The 20,173-nt window shown below is 42.1% G+C and overlaps 1 protein-coding gene across 3 annotated transcripts in view; it reads left to right on the top strand.

The window, feature by feature from the left end:
- The window catches only part of pemt (phosphatidylethanolamine N-methyltransferase), a 97,248-nt gene that overhangs the window by 19,965 nt on the left and 57,110 nt on the right, over positions 1 to 20,173 (top strand). The window lies entirely within an intron of this gene.

Here is a 20,173-nt window from a genome sequence, read left to right as displayed (position 1 = left end):
ATGACAGCTATGGAGCTTGCGTGTGTACATTTTTTTGCAGCTACCTCCGAACCCAGCCATGCATGCACCCACAGGTTTTTTTCCTGGCTCAAAAAGGGGCTTAAGTGGTGGGCGTGGCGGCGTCGTGGAAATGAGCGTGGTCAGCCTGTTGGCGTGGCCGAATTCAGTCCCGGGCAAGGACATTGAGGCCCTAATCTTGTGTTTTACAGCCAATTTCCTGCAATAATAAAAAAAAATATGGAGCTTAGAACTTTTGCTGTTTAAGCTAATTTCCTGCAACTCTACACATTTTACCATGGAGCTGAGATAAATGTAGCTGGGTTTTTTATTAGCTAATTTCCTGCCATTCTACACATTTTACCATGGAGCTGAGATAAATGTAGCTGGGTTTTTTATTAGCTAATTTCCTGCCATTCTACACATTTTACCATGGAGCTGAGATAAATGTAGCTGGGTTTTTTATTAGCTAATTTCCTGCCATTCTACACATTTTACCATGGAGCTGAGATAAATGTAGCTGGGTTTTTTATTAGCTAATTTCCTGCAATTCTACACATTTTACCATGGAGCTGAGATAAATGTAGCTGGGTTTTTTATTAGCTAATTTCCTGCCATTCTATGCATTTGCCATGGCAAACATTACCACAAAATCAATACTCCTGAAGTAGTTTGTCTAGCTTCTATTTTAGTGATTTGTTAGTTCTCAAATATGTATTATAGAAACATATATAGGTCCATTATCTCGTCGACATACTTTAAATCTGGTTTAAGTTGTTTAAGATTACACTTAAGCATTTTCTCCATCCCGAATTCATTAAAGTAATAAATATGTTTTTGTTTTTCACTGTTGGGACTTACGCGGTCTGCCCAATACTTTTCTGTGCAGAAAATACCCACACACACACACCATCCTAACCCTGAAGGACTCCAGAGCTTTATCCCTATTTGCCCAGGTGTGAACATCCCCACCGGACACAATTAGTAGCTAGCTGGAGCTCGCAGAGGGTATTTTCAGTGAGTGTATTTCGTTTGCATACACCACTGACTGGTTGTGGCGAAAATTATCCTAGCTATCTAGCGTCTGCATTAAGTTGTCTGGAGAGCTTGTTTTTCCTCACATTTCGAAATGGCCAAGAAAATCTCACAGGATCCCCAGACCTAGTGCCGTAGACATAGGTCTGGGATTTTGGAGACCATGTCCTCAACCTCTCCCTCTGTGTCCTTGGGAGTTAAGGTCATTGAGCTGGATGAAAGCGGTAGATCTCCATGTTTCTAACTGATGATCAAGCTACTTGCCTATCAAGTTTCTGACAGAAATCAGAATTAAGCTTACCTTAACCCAACTTTGTTTTCTGTTAACCCATATTAATTCCTCCATGACCGACATTTCAAGCTTAATCAAAGACGTCTGTCCATCACCTACAGTGGTTGCTCCACTAAAAATGTTGCGACTATGCTGCGAGACTTAGAGGTAAATTGTGGTTTAGTACGATACCCTGCGACACCACTTCATTGCTCCAGACCAGCGCAAGGGGGAGTTAGAGCACTGATTATGCTTTTGGTTCCTACTGTGTCTCTAACTGACAATGAATGGGCGGCATAAACCTACATAGAAACTGATAATTGTGCACGACTTCAGTATTACTTACTAAAACTGTTGTTACACTAAGGTTATTATTTTGTTAGGATTATTCTGCTCTTACTGTAGGCCACTTCCGACCGGTCACTTTATACAGCGCCTGAGTGGCGCAACGGTCTAAGACACTGCATAGCAGTGCAAGCTGTGTTGCTACAGATGCTGGATCAATACCTGTGAAGGCCTCGACTGGGTGACCCATGAGATTGTAGGTTTTTGGTTTCTCTCCCTCTAAAAACAGAAATAAATCATTCTAAATAACAAACTGGCTTTATTTACAAATGAGTAACAATGTGTTACGAATCCCTTTGGCCCTGCAGTCTAGGGGGGGATGGAAATGAGACCCGTAACATAACTTATGCAAAGTATAATAGTGAAAAGGAACAGTGAGAACCAAAAACTACAGAAAACTGAAAGTTACCGTCAAACACTAAATGTTTATTTTTAAACACACGGTAAAGGGGTGTGAGAAAAGGGGCTGAGCTGGACCTAAGGAAAGAAACAATAATTCCAAAAACACCCCTAAGCTAGTCTACCTGTTTCAACAACAGCTCACTAATCAATAAAATACAGAGGGTGGTCCACCCAGTTCTAACTAGTGTACTTAGACAAGGTTTACCTACGGGTAGTGTATACCCATGGACGACTTGTCTTGGTACCCCCTTTTCCCACCATCAAACAACAAAACAATACTCACAGGATAACCGGACAAATGTGATATGTAGTTGCAAAACAAAAAAGAGATCTGTATTCAAAGAGAGAGAGATATGGACACAGCGATTGAACACAGAGCTTGATCAACAGAGAGGGAGATTGAACACAAAGAGATTGGGGGAAAACAACTGACTGGGTTTTTAAATCAAGGGAAAGGGGCTGTGATAGGGTAAATGAAAAGGTGCAGGTGTCTTCTGATTAGCGACTGATTGATGACTGATTGGGGAATGATGATTGTCACCTGTGAGGGGAGAAGGAGAGAAAAGAAATACACATACAGGATACACACTACCTGTATCCGTAACACAATGTCTCACCCAATGTTCAAGAATGGCTTTTTTCTCGGTAATTTTACGTCTCTTGAAAACTACATAATCTCCAAAATGTTTTTTTTTTTTAAACAAAGCGATTATTCTGATTTAATGTAGAGTTATGTAACAACCCGTTGGATATTCTAACAGATATATTATTAACCCTGTTATTAGCAGGACAATATACAGTTGAAGTCAGAAGTTTACATATACTTAGGTTGGAGTCATTAGTCGGTTAGGACATCTACTTTGTGCATGACACAAGTCATTTTTCCAACAATTGTTTACAGACAGATTATTTCACTTATAATTCACTGTATCACAATTCCAGTGGGTCAGAAGTTTACATACACTAAGTTGACTGTGCCTTTAAACAGCTTGGAAAATTCCCCAAAATGATGTCATGGCTTTAGAAGCTTCTGATAGGCTAACTTGAGTCAATTGGAGGTGTACCTGTGGATGTATTTCAAGGTCTACCTTCAAACTCAGTGCCTCTTTGCTTGACATCATGGGAAAATCAAAAGAAATCAGCCAAGACCTCAGAAAAACAATTGTAGACCTCCACATGTCTGGTTCATCCTTGGGAGCAATTTCCAAACGCCTGACGGTACCATGTTCATATGTACAAACCATACTACGCACGTATAAACACCATGGGACCATTCAGCTGTCATACCGCTCGGGAAGGAGACGCGTTCTGTCTCCTAGAGATGAACGTACTTTGGTTCGAAAAGTGCAAATCAATCCCAGAACAACAGCAAAGGACCCGAGTCCTATATCGACATAACTTGAAAGGCCACTCAGCAAGGAAGAAGCCACTGCTCCAAAACCGCCATCAAAAAGCCAGTCTACATTTTACATTTACATTTTAGTCATTTAGCAGACGCTCTTATCCAGAGCGACTTACAGTAGTGAATGCATGCATTTCATTTTTTCCCCCCGTACTGGTCCCCCGTGGGAACCTACGGTTTGCAACTGCACATGGGGACAAAGATAGTACTTTTTGGAGAAATGTCCTCTGGGCTGATGAAACAAAAATAGAACTGTTTGGCCATAATGACCATCGTTATGTTTGGAGGAGAAAGGGGCGGCTTGCAAGCCGAAGAACACCATCCCAACCGTGAAGCACGGGGGTGGCAGTATCATGATGTGGGGGTGCTTTGCTGCAGGAGGGACTGGTGAACTTCACAAAATAGATGGCATCATGTGGATGGAAAATTATGTGGATATATTAAAGCAACATCTCAAGACATCAGTTTGGAAGTTAAAGCTTGGTGGCAAATGGGTCTTCCAAATGGACAATGACCCCAAGCATACTTCCAAAGTTGTGGCAAAATGGCTTAGGGACAACAAAGTCAAGGTATTGGAGTGGCCATCATAAAGCTCTGATCTCAATCCTACAGAACATTTGTGGGTAGAACTGAAAAGCATGTGCGAGCAAGGAGGCCTACAAACCTAACTCAGTTACACCAGTTCTGCCAGGAGGAATGAGCGAAAATTCACCCAACTTATTGTGGGAAGCTTGTGGAAGGCTACACGAAACGTTTGACCCAAGTTAAACAATTTAAAGGCAACGCTACCAAATAATAATTGAGTGTAATGTTAACTTCTGACCCACTGGGAATGTGATGAAAGAAATAAAAGCTGAAATAAATCATTCTCTCTGCTATTATTGTGACTTTTCACATTCTTAAAATGAAGTGGTGATCCTAACTAAGACAGGAAATCTTTACTAGGATTAAATGTCAGGAATTGTGAAAAACTGAGTTTAAATGTATTTGGGAAGGTGTGTGTAAACTTCCGACTAATACTGTGTATTGGTCATGGCTCCTGAGTGGTGCACAATGGGATTGCCTTGCAGTTCTCCAGCTGTATCCACTGAAAGTGTTCAAGGCACGAGGGCAGGGGGCACAGGATGGGCCGCAGAGCCACGCACAGAAGACCGACCTAGCCCATTGGGAAGGTGCACCCCCACCCCGCCACACTGGCAACACTTTAACCTCCCTGGGCGAGCGTCCCACCCTAGTCAACAGCCAGTGGAATCGCGTGGCGCGAAATACAAATACCTCAAAAATGCTATAACTTTAATTTCTCAAACATATGACTATTTTACACCATTTTAAAGACAAGACTCTCGTTAATCTAACCACATTGTCCGATTTCAAAAAGGCTTTACAGCAAAAGCAAAACATTAGATTATGTCAGGAGAGTACCCTGCCAAAAATAATCACACAGCCATTTTCCAAGCAAGCATATATGTCACAAAAACCAAAACCACAGCTAAATGCAGCACTAACCTTTGATGATCTTCATCATATGACACTCCTAGGACATTATGTTATACAATACATGCATGTTTTGTTCAATCAAGTTCATATTTATATCAAAAACCAGCTTTTTACATTAGCATGTGATGTTCAGAACTAGCATTCCCACTGAAAACTTCCGGTGAATTTACTAAATTATTCATGATAAACGTTCACAAAAAACAAAACAATTATTTTAAGATAGATACAGAACTCCTTTATGCAATCGCGGTGTCAGATTTTAAAATAGCTTTTCGGCGAAAGCACATTTTGCAATATTCTGAGTACATAGCTCGGCCATCACGGCTAGCTATTTTGACACCCACCATGTTTGGGGCTCACTAAACTCAGAATTACTATTAGAATAATTTGATTACCTTTGCTGTTCTTCGTCAGAATGCACTCCTAGGACTTCTACTTCAACAACAAATGCTGTTTTGGTTCCAAATAATCCATAGTTATATTCAAATAGCTCCATTTTGTTTGTGCGTTCAGGTCACTATCCGAAGGGTGACGCGTGAGCGCATTTCGTGACATTCAAACAGTTTTATAAACTTTTAGTGTTTTCTATCCAAATCTACTAATTATACGCATATTCTCGTTTCTGGGCAAGAGTAGTAACCAGTTTAAATCGTGTACGTTTTTTATCCGGCCGTGCAAATACTGCCCCCTAGCCCCAACAGGTTAAGGGGCGTTGCACTAATAATAATGGTGACTAAGGAAACGTTCCCGCTGTTCTGTTCTTAGTGCCGGTCTGCAGTCTGCACGTTCAAACTAAAACAATGTAACTAATAATGGCATCTTTATGCTTTCGTTAATAAAATAATAAGAAAAAATACTCTTTCAAAATGCCGACGTTTATTTAGTTATGGATCCATAATGAATTACTATGGGAATAAATGTCACTGAACTACAGACATATCCTCTATATGTAATTATTGGCGGAGAATCAATTTTTTGTTATACTGTAGGCCTACCATAGGCGACATGAGTCTCACTAGTGTTGAGTAATAGAAGCAATAGCCTACAACTATTTTAGCACCGTTTCGTGCTGCTCTGAGACAAGCATGGGGACTGGTCTTGATAAATCAATGAGAATTTTATTTCCACTGAATCACCTTTTGGGTATTGGTTAGACTAGAATTACAAAGTTAGGTTGTAGAAATGTTGTGCTCTTAGTGTAACCTTTATTTAACTAGGCAAGTCAGTTAAGAACAAGTTCTTATTTACAAGGACAGCCTACTCCTTCCTCCCTGTTGGGGAATTGAACCCCGGTCTCCCGCGTACCTGCATTCTCTAGTACAGCCACTGTTGAAGGCTATCAAATTCTTTTCAAAGATGCCCTCTGGGGTTCAAACTAGCACTAACTAACATTTAATAGTACCAGTGGTTCAAACTTAAATAACGTGCCACAGAATTCTGTGGTACCATGTAAGCTGTGCCGAGGTACGCCGCAAAGGACAAACCACTGTATGCATTTTACTTAACATTCCTATGTCCTACAACCAGTTGCAGTGGGTTTAGAGCTAGACTGGTTTTTCAGGGTTTCTGATGAATTAGGAATTCACCTGGATCAACAAGCCAATGTTAAAGACCAGATTCCATATGGTAGCCTCAATGCCCATCCCAGCTGTTCATTGATTCAATAAGTGTTTGGAGATCGTGAGAATCAGCATTACTTACACTACCGGTTAAAAGTTTCAAAACACTTTATTCAAGGGTTTTTCTTTATTTGTGCTATTTTCTACATTGTAGAATAATAGTGAAGACATCTAAACTATGAAACAACACATGGAATCATGTAGTATCAAAAAAAGTGTTAAACAAATCACAATAGATTTTCGATTCTTCAAATAGTCACCCTTTTCTTTGATGACAGCTTTGCACTCTCTTTGCATTCTCTCAATCAAGATGGCGCAGCAGTAAGACATTTTTGTCCCATGTAAATATTGTCTTTTCCGTTTTTTTATATACATTTCATTATATTTCAATCTCTCTTTTTTTCCATTTTCGAATTAAATATACCTTCCTGCAACCCGCCTCGCCCAATGTGGTACGGATCTGATATTTTGTTACCTAATAACTGGAACCTCCTTCAGAAGCTAGCCAGCTAATTAGCTACTAGCTATTTAGTCATTGTTAGCCACTGCTAGCGGTCTTTACCTTTTAGCACGGACACCAGACGCTGTAGCCCGGATAATACCTGCCAGTCTGCACAGCGCGATATCAGCCCTAAGCATATCGGACTGCTTCTTTTTTCCACTACATCACCGGATTCCTGCCGCAAGCTCTGGACCGTTACACCGGATCTTCGCAGCTAGCTAGCTGCTACCGAGTGGCTATTGTGGCTAACGCCCTTGTCCAGAAGCATGCACCAGTTAGCCTCGAGCTAGGCCCATTTCCCGGCTAGCAAACAAAGTACACTAACTACAATGCCTTTCTTGCCAATTTGGCCTGGACCCTTTGTCGACACGGAGCCCCGCCGATCCATCACGACTGGTCTGCTGATCTGCTGACGTAATTCGGCCAATGTGCTCTCAACCGGCCTCTGCGTTGTGGATGTGGTGAAGATCCATCTGCTATCCCCGGCCCGCTAGCTTCCTGAATACTGCCTCTCGCTCACCTAGCGTAGTAATCGACTACCAAACGGCTCCCTGTTTCATCTATTGCTGCTCATTGGACTCTATGATCACTCAACTACACAGCTGATGCCTGCTGGACTGTTCATTAACACGGTACTTCGTTTTGTTTATCTGTCGGCCCCAGCCTCAAACTCAGGCCCTGTGTGTAGCTAACTGACCCTCTCTGCCCATTTATCGCCATTTAACCGTTGTTGTCTTAGGTGTTTACCTGCTGTTTACCCGTTGTTGTCTCACCCGTGGTCTTAGCTCTCCCAATCAACACCTGTGATTACTTTATGCCTCTCTCTAATGTCAATATGTCTTGTATACTGTTGTTTAGGGCAGCTCTCATTGTTTTATTTTACTGTGGAGCCACGAGTTCTGCTCAACATGCCTCAGATAGCCCCCTTGTCCCACCCCCCACACTCGGAAACCGCACCTACCTTAACGCCTCCAAAGATGCAACCTCTCTCATCGTTACTCAATGCATAGGTTTACCCCCCACTGTACTCGCACCCTACCATACCCTTGTCTGTACACTATGCCCTGAATCTATTCTACCAAGCCCAGAAATCTGCTCCTTTTATTCTCTGTTCCCAAAGCACTAGACGACCAGTTCTTATAGCCTTTAGCCGTACCCCCATCCTACTCCTCCTCTGTTCCTCTGGTGATGTAGAGGTTAATTCTTAGGGCTAGGCGTCCCGTCAGCGGGACACCTGTCGACAACATCCGGTGAAATTGGAGGGTGCGCAATTCAAATAAATAATTGTAATATTAAACATTTCTGAACATACAAGTATCTTATATCGGTTAAAATCTTAAATTATTGTTAATCTAACTGCATTGTCCAATTTACAATAGACTTTCGGGCAAAAGCATATCATGCGATTGTTTGAGGACAGCGCCTCACGTCAACATATTTTTCAACCAGCACAGGCTTCATAAAATCACAAATAGCGATTAAATAATAACTTAATTTTTTAAAATCTTACTCTGTTTGCAAAACCAAGGGTCCCAGCTACAACATGCATGGTTGTTTTGTTAGATAAAATCCTTCTTTATATCCCAAAAGGTCTGTTTAGTTGGCGCCATCGATTTCAGTAATCCACTCGTTCAACAGGCAGACAAAGGAATCCAAAAAGCTACCGCTAAACTTTGTTAAAACAAGTCAAACTACGTTTCTATTAAATCTTCAGGTACCCTAAAATCTAAATAAACTATAATATTTAATACGGAAAGAAGTATGTTCAATAGAAAAGTAAAATTTGCAAGTGCACGTCCTCTTCCTCGCGTGCTCAGACTGATTTCCAACTGTGACTCCCGGTACCAAAACTCTAAATTCTTCTTCGTTTTGGAAGAAACAAGCCTGAATCCTTGAACAAAGACTTTGGACATCTCCTGGAAGCCATAGGAATTGCAATCTGGGAACTGGAATTACATAGGACCCATAGCTTTCCATTGAAAGAGCATGGGACCTCAAAAAATATATATTTCTGGTTGGTTTTTCTTTGGCTTTTCGGCTACCATATCAATTGTGTTTTAGTCTCATACCTTATTTTAAAATTTCTACAAACTTCAAAGTGTTTTCTATCTAATGATACTAATTATATGCATATCCTGGCTTCTGGGCCTGACTAACAGGCTGTTTACTTTGGGCATGTCAGTCAGGCGGAATTTCTGAAAAAAAGGACCCTAGCCCTAAGAAGTGTTAACCCAGGCCCTGTGCGTCCCCAGGCGCTCTCATTTGCTGACTTCTGCAACCGTAAAAGCCTTGGGTTCATGCATGTTAACATCAGAAGCCTCCTCCCCGAGTTTCCTTTATTCACTGCTTTAGCACACTCCATCCACCCTGATGTCCTAGCCGTGTCTGAATCCTCGCTTAGGAAGGCCACCAAAAATTCTGAAATTTCCATCCCCAATTACATTTTCCGTCAAGACAGAACTGCTAAAGGGGGAGGAATTGCAATCTACTGTAAAGAGAGCCTGCAGAGTTCTGTCATACTATCCAGGTCTATGCCCAAACAGTTTGAGCTTCTACTTTAAAAGATCCATCTCTCCAGAAATAAGTCCCTCACTGTTGCTGCTTGTTATAGACCCCCCTCTGCTGCCAGCTGTGCTCTGGACACCATATTTGAATTGATTGCCCCCCATCTATCGTCAGAGTTCGTACTGCTAGGTGACCTACATTGGGATATGCTTAACACCCCGGCCGCCCTACAATCTAAGCTAGATGCCCTCAATCTCACACAAATTATCAAATAACCTACCAGGTACAACCCCAATCTGTAAACATGAGCACCCTCATAGATATCATCCTGACCAACTTGCCCTCTAACCAATCTCAGCGATCACTGCCTAATTTCCTGCGCCCGTTATGGGTCCGCGGTCAAACGACCACCCCTCATCACTGTCAAACGCTCCCTAAAACACTTCTGCGAGCAGGCCTTTCTAATCGACCTGGCCCGGGTATCCTAGAAGGATATTGACCTCATCCCGTCAGTAGAGGATGCCTGGTTGTTCTTCAAAAGTGCCTTCCTCACCATCTTAAATAAGCATGCCCCTTTCAAAAAATGTAGAACTAAGAACAGATATAGCCCTTGGTTCACTCCAGACTTGACTGCCCTTGACCAGCACAAAAACACCCTGTGCCGTACTGAACTAGCATCGAATAGTCCCCGCGATATGCACATTTTCAGGGAAATCAGGAAGCAATACACACAGTCAGTTAGGAAAGCAAATGCTAGCTTTTTCAAACAGAAATTTGCGTCCTGCAGCACTCATTCCAAAACGTTTTGGGACACTGTAAAGTCCATGGAGAATAAGAGTACCTCCTCCCAGCTGCCCACTGCACTGAGACTAGGAAACACTGTCACCACTGATAAATCCACAATAATCTTGAATTTCAATAAGCATTTCTCTATGGCTGGCCATGCTTTCCACCTGGCTAGCCCATCCCCGGCCAACAGCTCTGCACCCCCCTCAGCAACTGGTCCAACCCCCCCCCCCCCCCCGCTTCTTCTTCTAGTCTGTTCAACCTCTCGTATCGTCTGAGATTCCTAAAGATTGGAATACTGCCACGGTCATCCCCCTCTTCAAAGGGGGAGACACTCTAGACCCAAACTGCTACAGACCTATATCTATCCTACCCTGCCTTTCTAAGGTCTTTGAAAGCCAAGTGAACAAACAGATCACCGACCATTTCGAATCCCACAGTACCTTCTCCGTTATGCAATCTGGTTTCCGAGCTGGTCACGGGTGCACCTCAGCCACGCTCAAGGTCCTAAACGATATCATAACCGCCATTGATAAAAGACAGTACTGTGCAGCCGTCTTCATCGACCTGGCCAAGGCTTTCGACTCTGTCAATCACCGTATTCTTATCGGCAGACTCAACAGCCTTGGTTTCTCTAATGACTTCCTTGCCTTGTTCACTAACTACTTCTCTGACAGAGTTCAGTGTCAAATCGGAGGGCCTGTTGTCCAGACCTCTGGCAGTCTGTATGGGGGTGCCACAGAGTTCAATTCTCGGGCCGACACTTTTCTCTGTATGTATCAATGATGTCGCTCTTGCTGCGGGTGATTCTTTGATCCACCTCTACGCATACGACACCATTCTGTATACATCTGGCCCTTCTTTGGACACTGTTAACAAACCTCCAAACAAGCTTCAACGCCATACAACACTCCTTCCGTGGCCTCCAACTGCTCTTAACCTTTTCACACGTACCAACACACGGGTGTGGTCATTTTACAGTGGTCCCTGTAGCGTACGATCAAACCGGTGTGATTAGAACGCTTTTTTAGAACGCTTATTTAGAACAGACAGTTTCGAATGATGCAACAATCAGCATTTGAGCTGGCTGCACTTTCTTCAGAAACATTTTGCACAAACACAGTCCTTACAACGTTATGTCCAGAATGTAAGCTGTTTATTTTTGGATGCAATTTTCAGACATTCACAAAAGTATCTACAGCCAACACAATCATCCAAACCGGAAACTATTGTCGACATCCCACCATTCATTTCCGGAAGAACCCTTACTCACCTCATTTTGTTATAATATATTTGGTCCAACAGACGATTACGTGAAAACCAGAATGCATTGTATGTCAACAAACGTGGCTACACACAGCTGGAATTAGCTTAGCTTATCATAATCAGTACAACCTACAAAAAGTATTTTACACACATATGTGCCCATTACAATCTATGCAATAATCGGAATGCATGCAAACAATTGGGAAGTGTGTAGGGGAATTTTGTCCGGGTCAGAAATGTCCCAAAAATGAATTGTCCGCAAAAGTAAAAAGACAATTTTTCTGTGAATGAATGAGGAGGAGGAACACATCTCAATTCCAACTGTTCTTAGAAAATAAAAACTTGTTTGAAAATCATTTGAAATTGAAGTTGAAACAGCCTATAAATAAAAACAGGCTGCGTGCCTTGGTTTGAAGGCAGCGCGGATTAAATGTACTGTTGCGTAACAATCACATTCTGGAATGGATAGAACGTTCTAACATCACGTGCATAAAAAAACTCACGCTGGGGCCACCGTTTGAGATACTTGGAACCTGCGCATGAAAGGGTTAAATGCTAGTAAAACGAAATGCAAGCTCTTCAACCGATCGCTGCCCGCACCCGCCCGCCCGACTAGCATCACTACTCTGGACGGTTCTGACTTGTGTGGACTATGTGGACAACTATAAATACCTAGGTGTCTGGCTAGACTGTAAACTCTCCTTCCAGACTCACATTAAGCATCTCCAATCCAAAGTTAAATCTAGATTCAGCTTCCTATTTCGCAACAAAGCCTCCTTAACTCATGCTGCCAAACATACCCTCGTAAAACTGACTATCCTACTGATCCTTGACTTCGGCGATGTCATTTACAAAATAGCCTCCAACTCTACTCAGCAAATTGGATGCAGTCTATCACAGTGCCATCCATTTTGTCACTATAGCCCCATATACTACCCACCACTGCGACCTGTATGCTCTCGTTGGCTGGTCCTCGCTACATATTCGTCGCCAAACCCACTGGCTCCAGGTCATCTGTAAGTCTTTGCTAGGTATAGCTCCGCCTTATCTCAGCTCACTAATCACCATAGCAATACCCAACCGTAGCACGCGCTCAGGCAGGTATATTTCACTGGTCATCCGCAAAGCCAACACCTCCTTTGGCTCTGCTGCCAATGAACGAATTGCAAAAATCGCTGAAGTTGGCTGTACACAGCCCATCTGTAAATAGCCCATCCAACCAACTACCTACCTCATCCCCATATTTGTTTTTGTTTTTCTGCTCTTTTGCACACCAGTATTTCTACTTGCACATTCTCATCTGCACATATATCACTCCAGTGTAAATTGCTAAATGTAATTACTTCGCCACTTTTGGCCTATTTATTGCCTTACCTCCTTACTTAATTTGCACACACTGTATACAGATTTTTCTATTGTGTTATTGACTGTACGTTTGTTTATACCATGTGCAACTCTGTGTCTCTGTTTTTGTCTCACTGCTTTGCTTCATCTCGGCCAGGTTGCAGTTGTAAATGAGAACTTGTTCTCAACTGGCCTACCTGGTTAATTAAAGGTGAAATGAAAAACCAGCTTCACCTGGAATGCTTTTCCAACAGTCTTGAAGGAGTTCCCACATATGCTGAGCACTTGTTGGCTGCTTGTCCTTGGACCATTCTGCGGTCCAACATATCCCAAACCATCTCAATTTGGTTGAGGTTGGGGGATTGTGGAGGCCAGGTCATCTGATGCAGCACTCCATCACTCTCCTTCTTGGTCAAATAGCCCTTCCACAGCCTGGAGGTGTGTTGGGTCATTGTCCTGTTGAAAAACAAATGATAGTCACACTAAGCCTAAACCAGATGGTATGGCGTATCACTGCAGAAATCTGTGGTTTCCATGCTGGTTAAGTGTGCTTTGAATTCTAAATAAATCACAGACAGTGTCACCAGCAAAGCACCCCCACACTATCACACCTCCTCCTCCATGCTTTACGGTGGGAAATACAAACGCAGAGATCATCCGCTCACCCACACCGCGTCTCACAAAGACACGGCAGTTGGAAACAAAAATCTCAAATTTGGACTCCTGACCAAATGGCACATCTCCACCGGTCTAATGTCCATTGCTCGTGTTTCTTGGCCCAAGCAAGTCTCTTCTTATTGGTGTCCTTTAGTATTGGTTTCTTTGCAGCAATTCGACCATGAAGGACTGATTCACACAGTCTCCTCTGAACAGTTGATGTTAAGATGTCTGTTACTTGAACTCTGAAGCATTTATTTGGGCTGCAATTTCTGAGGCTGGTAACTAATGAACTTATCCTCTGCAGCAGAGGTAACTCGGGGTCTTCCTTTCCTGTGGCGGTCCTCATGAGAGCCAGTTCCATCATAGCACTTGATAGTTTTTGCGACTGCACTTGAAGAAACCTTAATGTTCCTGTGTTTGATTGACCTTCATGTCTTAAAGTAATCATGGACTGTCATTTTCTCTTTGCTTAGTTGAGCTGTTTTTGCCATAATATGGACGTTTTCCAAATAGGGCTATCTTCTGTATACCACCCCTACCATGTCACAACACAACTGATTGGCTCAAATGCATTAAGAATGAAAGAAATTCCAAAAATGAACTTTTAACAAGGCACACCTGTTAATTGAAATGCATTCCAGGTGACTACCTCATGAAGATGGTTGAGAGAATGCCAAGAGTGTGCAAAGCTGTCATCAAGGCAAAGGGTGGCTATTTGTAGAATCTCAAATATAAAATATATTTGGACTTTAACACTTTTTTGGTTACTATTACATGATTCCGTATGTTATTTCATAGTTTTGATATCTTCACTATATTCTACAATGTAGAAAATAGTACAAATAAAGATATACCCTGGAATGAGTAGGTGTGTCTATACTTTTGACCGGTAGTGTATATTTTGAATTAAAGTGCTTTAGATTCATGATTTCACTCTTGATTTAAAATGATTATGGATGGATTACCGATTTCATAGTCTCGATCTCCTGCTCCAATTATGCAATGTTTGTCTCCATAGCTGATTCGTCCTCACGATAGCCAGTGGAGTCAGACTGTAGGAGCACAAACAACGGTTTGCATGGAAACCATTGCTGCTGGTTTTGTAGGGTTGAATTTCAGTATAGGATTCAGCCCTTCTGTCTCATCGGGGGCTAAGGTCACCTCTCGCTCTGTCTCTCTTTCTCTGTATGTGTGTTTCATACCATTTTGTCTGCAATTCTAAACTCGGGCTTATCTCTGCAGCCTACATGTATTATTTTCCCCAAGGCTTTGACTAGTCAGGGCTGTGCACTGTAGCATAGGTAGCCTAGTGGTTAAGGGTGTTGGGCCAGTGACTGAAAGGTCTCTAGTTCGAATCCCTGAACTGACTAGGTGAAAAATCTGTCTGTGCCCTTGATCACGGCGATTAACCTTAGTTGTTCCTGTAAGTTGCTCTGGATAAGAGTGTCTGCTAAATGACTGAAATATAAATGTCTAGTGGAACAAAGGCCACGGTGTGCTATAGATGAGGTTCACCTTGACAGGGGAGAAGGTATTAGTATTGCTTTTTAGACAGACATAACAGTAATAATGGTTTTGTCTTTTGGTTGTTTAGTTATATCAACTGTGCATCTAGAGTAACTAGTCTGTGTGATCGGATGAGATAGATCTTCGATTAGATCCTATTTCTAAGACAGATGCACTAATTTGAATCACGTGTGTATTACTGAAATGGTTAAACAGTAAATAGCATAGCTGTAGGAGGGGAGGAGGAGTTATAATATGTAGCCTGTTATGCATGTGATTAGGGCATGTTCTGTTCCCTCTGTTTCCCTGGGCTGGGGACAGGGACGGAGCGCGGCCGTGCATTAATACGGGGCATGAATCTCATGTGGTGATTAGGCTGGTTCTAGGGCCCTGACAGAGTACCGGGCCCCGGGGGACTGAGCCTGCACCCACTAAGACACTCAGTACCTCTGTAATAGAGCCCACACAAACACATTTAAGAGCTCCTAATGCATCATATCAGAGGCGAGCCAGGACCTTGTTGTCACAAATGCACCCGTGGTAAGTAACTGGATGGAGTGGCCTGTCCAGACTGTTACCTAAGCCTTGATTGAATCTGTGAATGGTGCTGTCACAGAATGCGTCCACACAGTGTGGTAATGCTTGGATCTACCTGTGTATTTATAGTACCTTCTGTCATAAAGCATATAAGGTACAGTTAACTGCCAAAATAATGGAAACACTTAGTAATTGAGGGATACAGAAGGAATTAAACGCAGGTACTTCCATACATATGTGGTTCCTGAGTTAATTAAGCAATTAACATCCCATTATGCTTAGGGTCATGTATAAAATTGCTGGGCAGGGCATTATTTTGGATACCATGGCTATGCCCCCATAGGATGGCAATGCCCCTATCCACAGGGCACGAGTGGTCACTGAATGGTTGATGAGGATGTAAACCCATTTGATCACTTATGGGATATTCTGGAGCGGTGCCTGAGACCGAACACCACATGATGGAATTTCTCGTGGAAGTATGGTGTCGCATCCCTCCGATAGAGTTCCAGACACAAGGTGCAAATACTCTGTAATGTCAAAGTGAAAGAAAATTATAACATTGTTTAAAGATGAATGAAAAATGAAACGTTAATATACCTTTATTTATTTATTTTATTTCACCTTTATTTAACCAGGTAGGCCAGTTGATAACAAGTTCTAATTTACAACTGCGACCTGGCCAAAATAAAGCAAAGCAGTTCGACACATACAACAACACAGTTACACATGGAGTAAAACAAACATACAGTCAATAATACAGTACAAAAATAAGTCTATATACAATGTGAGCAAATGAGGTGAGATAAGGGAGGTAAAGGCAATACATTTGGCCATGGTGGCAAAGTAAATACAATATAGCAAGTAAAACACTGTAATGGTAGATTTGCAGTGGATGAATGTGCAAAGTAGAAATACTGGGGTGCAAAGGAGCAAAATAAATAAATACAGTAGGGGATGAGGTAGTTGTTTGGGCAAATTATAGACGGGCTATGTACAGGTGCAGTAATCTGTGAGCTGCTCTGACAGCTGGTGCTTAAAGCTAGTGAGGGAGATAAGTGTTTCCAGTTTCAGAGATTTTTGTAGTTCATTCCAGTCATTGGCAGCAGAGAACTGGAAGGAGAGGCGGCCAAAGGAGGAATTAGCTTTGGGGGTGACCAGTGAGATATACCTGCTGGAGCGTGTGCTACGGGTGGGTGCTGCTATGGTGACCATGTTATGGGTTTGCACATTTTTACTCCCTTTTTCTCCCAATCTTGTGATTACATTCTTGTCTCATCACTGCAACTCTTGTCTAATCGCTGAGAGAAGGTCGAGTCATGCGTCCTCCAAAACATGAAGCCAGCTGCACCAATGTGTTGGAGGAAACACCATTCAACTGATGACTGAAGTCAACCTGCAGGCGCCCGGTCCATCACAAGGAGTCGCTAGAGTGGGATGAACCAAATAATGCCCCCCCGGCCAAACCCTCCCCTAACCCAGACGACCCTGGGCCAATTGTGCGCCGCCCTATGGGACTCCCGATCACGGCCATTAATGACATAGCCTGTGATCGAACGCCCAAACACTGCGATGCAGTGCCTTAGACTGCAACTAGGGAGTTTTTTATGATAAAAAGAAACGGAATAGGCAAACTCCTAAAGGAAAACCTATTTCAGTCTGCTTTCCAACAGACACTGGGATACAAATTCCCCTTTCAGTAGGACAACAAAGTGTGAATAAATCCAATACTTTTGCAAGGCACCGTAGTTTCAGTGCCAATGAGTTTTGAAGTACTTTCTGAATTCCTGTTCAGAAGAGTGCAGAGAAAGTTGACAATGATATTGCACAGCTGAGGGACATGCTTCCTAAGAGTATACTTTTTCATATTGCCAGAAAATATACTTAAGTATACTTGCAAAAAAGTATATTTAACTTACATGTCCACAAAATATAGTTGAAGCATACTCAAAAAAATGTATGTGCACAAACATTGGCATATTCCCCAGCATCATTTTCTGCAGTTGAAGTTTTGATTTATAATATGATATTGTTTCTCATATTTAGCTTGTTCAAATCTTTTTATGTTAATTTTAGAACTGAATAATGTAGTACTTTTAATTACATATACATTCCACATTTTTTTGAAATGATCATTTATTACCAAAAATGTATGTGAACAACTAAAGTGTGAAATCCCAATGGTGCATAGATCTCTAAAGTTTTAGTTGTAAATTGCTGCTCCAGCCACAACTGCTTTGTAAATAGCATGTTAACATTGGCTGAGAAGATACCTTGGTCAATCAAGGTAACCTTTACATGGCTCAATACAGTAGCTAATGTGGTTAATGAGTAGAAGTGGTATTTGTAGAAGTATACATGAAACACATTATAAATACACTTTTTTTGTAAAGAAAATACAGGAATTCTGATTCAAATACCATTTTAGTATATTTCTAATAAAATTAACATTAAATGCATTAAATGTATTTAAAATTGTTCCAATTTAGGTAATTTTAAATATACTTAAAATATGTTCTAACATGTATTGACTCAGTGGTGGGAATACTTACGTAAATGGGTTATTTCTATATTTCATTTGAAATAATTTCGCAAAAATGTCTAAACATGTTTTCATTTGTCATTATGGGGTATTGTGTGCAGATGGGTGAGAATTTGTTGATGCTTTTTGAATTCAGGCTGTAACACAACAAAATGCGGAATAAATCAAGGGGTATCAATACTTTCTGAAGGTACTTTAATTGTTAAGCCCGAGTTATTGTTTTGCTTTGACAAAGTTCTTTCTGAAGATATTTATTTATTTTATGTTCTGTGGTGGAAAACTGACTGTCGAGCATCACGTCAACCCTATTGCCCATAGATGGGCTAGACATGTTTTAAGCTTGCATTCAATTGCCACTCCCTGTTGTACACAACAAGCTTCCATTCCTCCTGTCACAAGGGGATTCATGGCAGATTTATTTAAAAAAAATTGTCAACCCTCTTACTGTCAACCCAGTCACTTTAATTGTCACCTTTTTGACGGTAGGCTAGTTGAGAACAAGTTCTCATTTGCAACTGCGACCTGGCCAAGATAAAGCGTAGTAATTCGACACATACAACAACACAGAGTTACACATGGAATAAACAAAACATACAGTCAATAATACAGTAAAACAAAAAGTCTATATACAGTGAGTGCGAATGAGGTAAGTTAAGGCAATAAATAGGCCATGGTGGCGAAGTAATTACAATATAGCAATTAAACACTGGAATGGTAGATGTGTAGAAGATGAATGTGCAAGTAGAGATACTGGGGTGCAAAGGAGCAAGATAAATAAATAAATAAATACAGTATGGGGATGAGGTAGGTAGATAGATGGGCTGTTTACAGATGGGCTATGTACAGGTGCAGTGATCTGTGAGCTGCTCTGACTGCTGGTGCTTAAAGCTAGTGAGGGAGATATGAGTCTCCAGCTTCAGAGATATTTGCAGTTTGTTCCAGTCATTGGTAGCAGAGAACTGGAAGGAGAGGCGGCCAACGGAGGAATTGGCTTTGGGGGTGACCAGTGAGATATACCTGCTGGAGCGCATGCTACGAGTGGGTGCTGCTATGGTGACCAGTGAGCTGAGATAAGGCAGGGCTTTACCTAGCAGAGACTTGTAGATAACCTGTAGCCAGTGGGTTTGGCGATGAGTATGAAGCGAGGGCCAACCAATGAGAGCGTACAGGTCACAATGGTGGGTAGTGTATGGGGCTTTGGTGGCAAAACAGATGGCACTGTGATAGACTGCATCCAGTTTGTTGAGTAGAGTGTTGGAGGCTATCTTATAGATGACATCACCGAAGTTGAGGATTGGTAGGATGGTCAGTTTTACGAGGGTGTGTTTGGCAGCATGAGCGAAGGATGCTTTGTTGCGATATAGGAAGCCGATTCTAGATTTAATTTTGGATTGTAGATGCTTAATGTGAGTCTGGAAGGAGAGTTTACAGTCTAACCAGACACCCAGGTATTTGTAGTTGTCCACGTATTCTAAGTCAGAGCCGTCCAGAGTAGTGATGCTGGACGGGCGAGCAGGTGCGGGCAGTGATAGTTTTACCTGCGTTTAAGAGCAGTTGGAGGCCACGGAAGGAGAGTTGTATGGCATTGAAGCTCATCTGGAGGCTAGTTAACACAGTGTCCAAAGAGGGGCCAGAAGTATACAGAATGGTGTCGTCTGCGTAGAGGTGGATCAGAGAATCACCAGCAGCAAGAGCAACATCATTGATGTATACAGAGAAGAGAGTCGGCCCGAGAATTGAACCCTGTGGCACACCCATAGAGACTGCCAGAGGTCCGGACAACAGGCCATCCGATTTGACACACTGAACTCTATCAGAGAAGTAGTTGGTAAACCAGGGGAGGCAATCATTTGAGAAACCAAGGCTGTCGAGTCTGCCAATAAGAATGTGGTGATTGACCGAGTCGAAAGCCTTGGCCAGGTCGATGAATACGGCTGCACAGTAATGTCTCTTATCG

Source organism: Salmo trutta, chromosome 2 (assembly GCF_901001165.1).
Source record: "Salmo trutta chromosome 2, fSalTru1.1, whole genome shotgun sequence".
Classification (NCBI taxonomy): domain Eukaryota; kingdom Metazoa; phylum Chordata; class Actinopteri; order Salmoniformes; family Salmonidae; genus Salmo; species Salmo trutta.
Note: the sequence above shows the minus strand (reverse complement) of the source record. Positions and strands in the feature narration are given on the sequence as shown.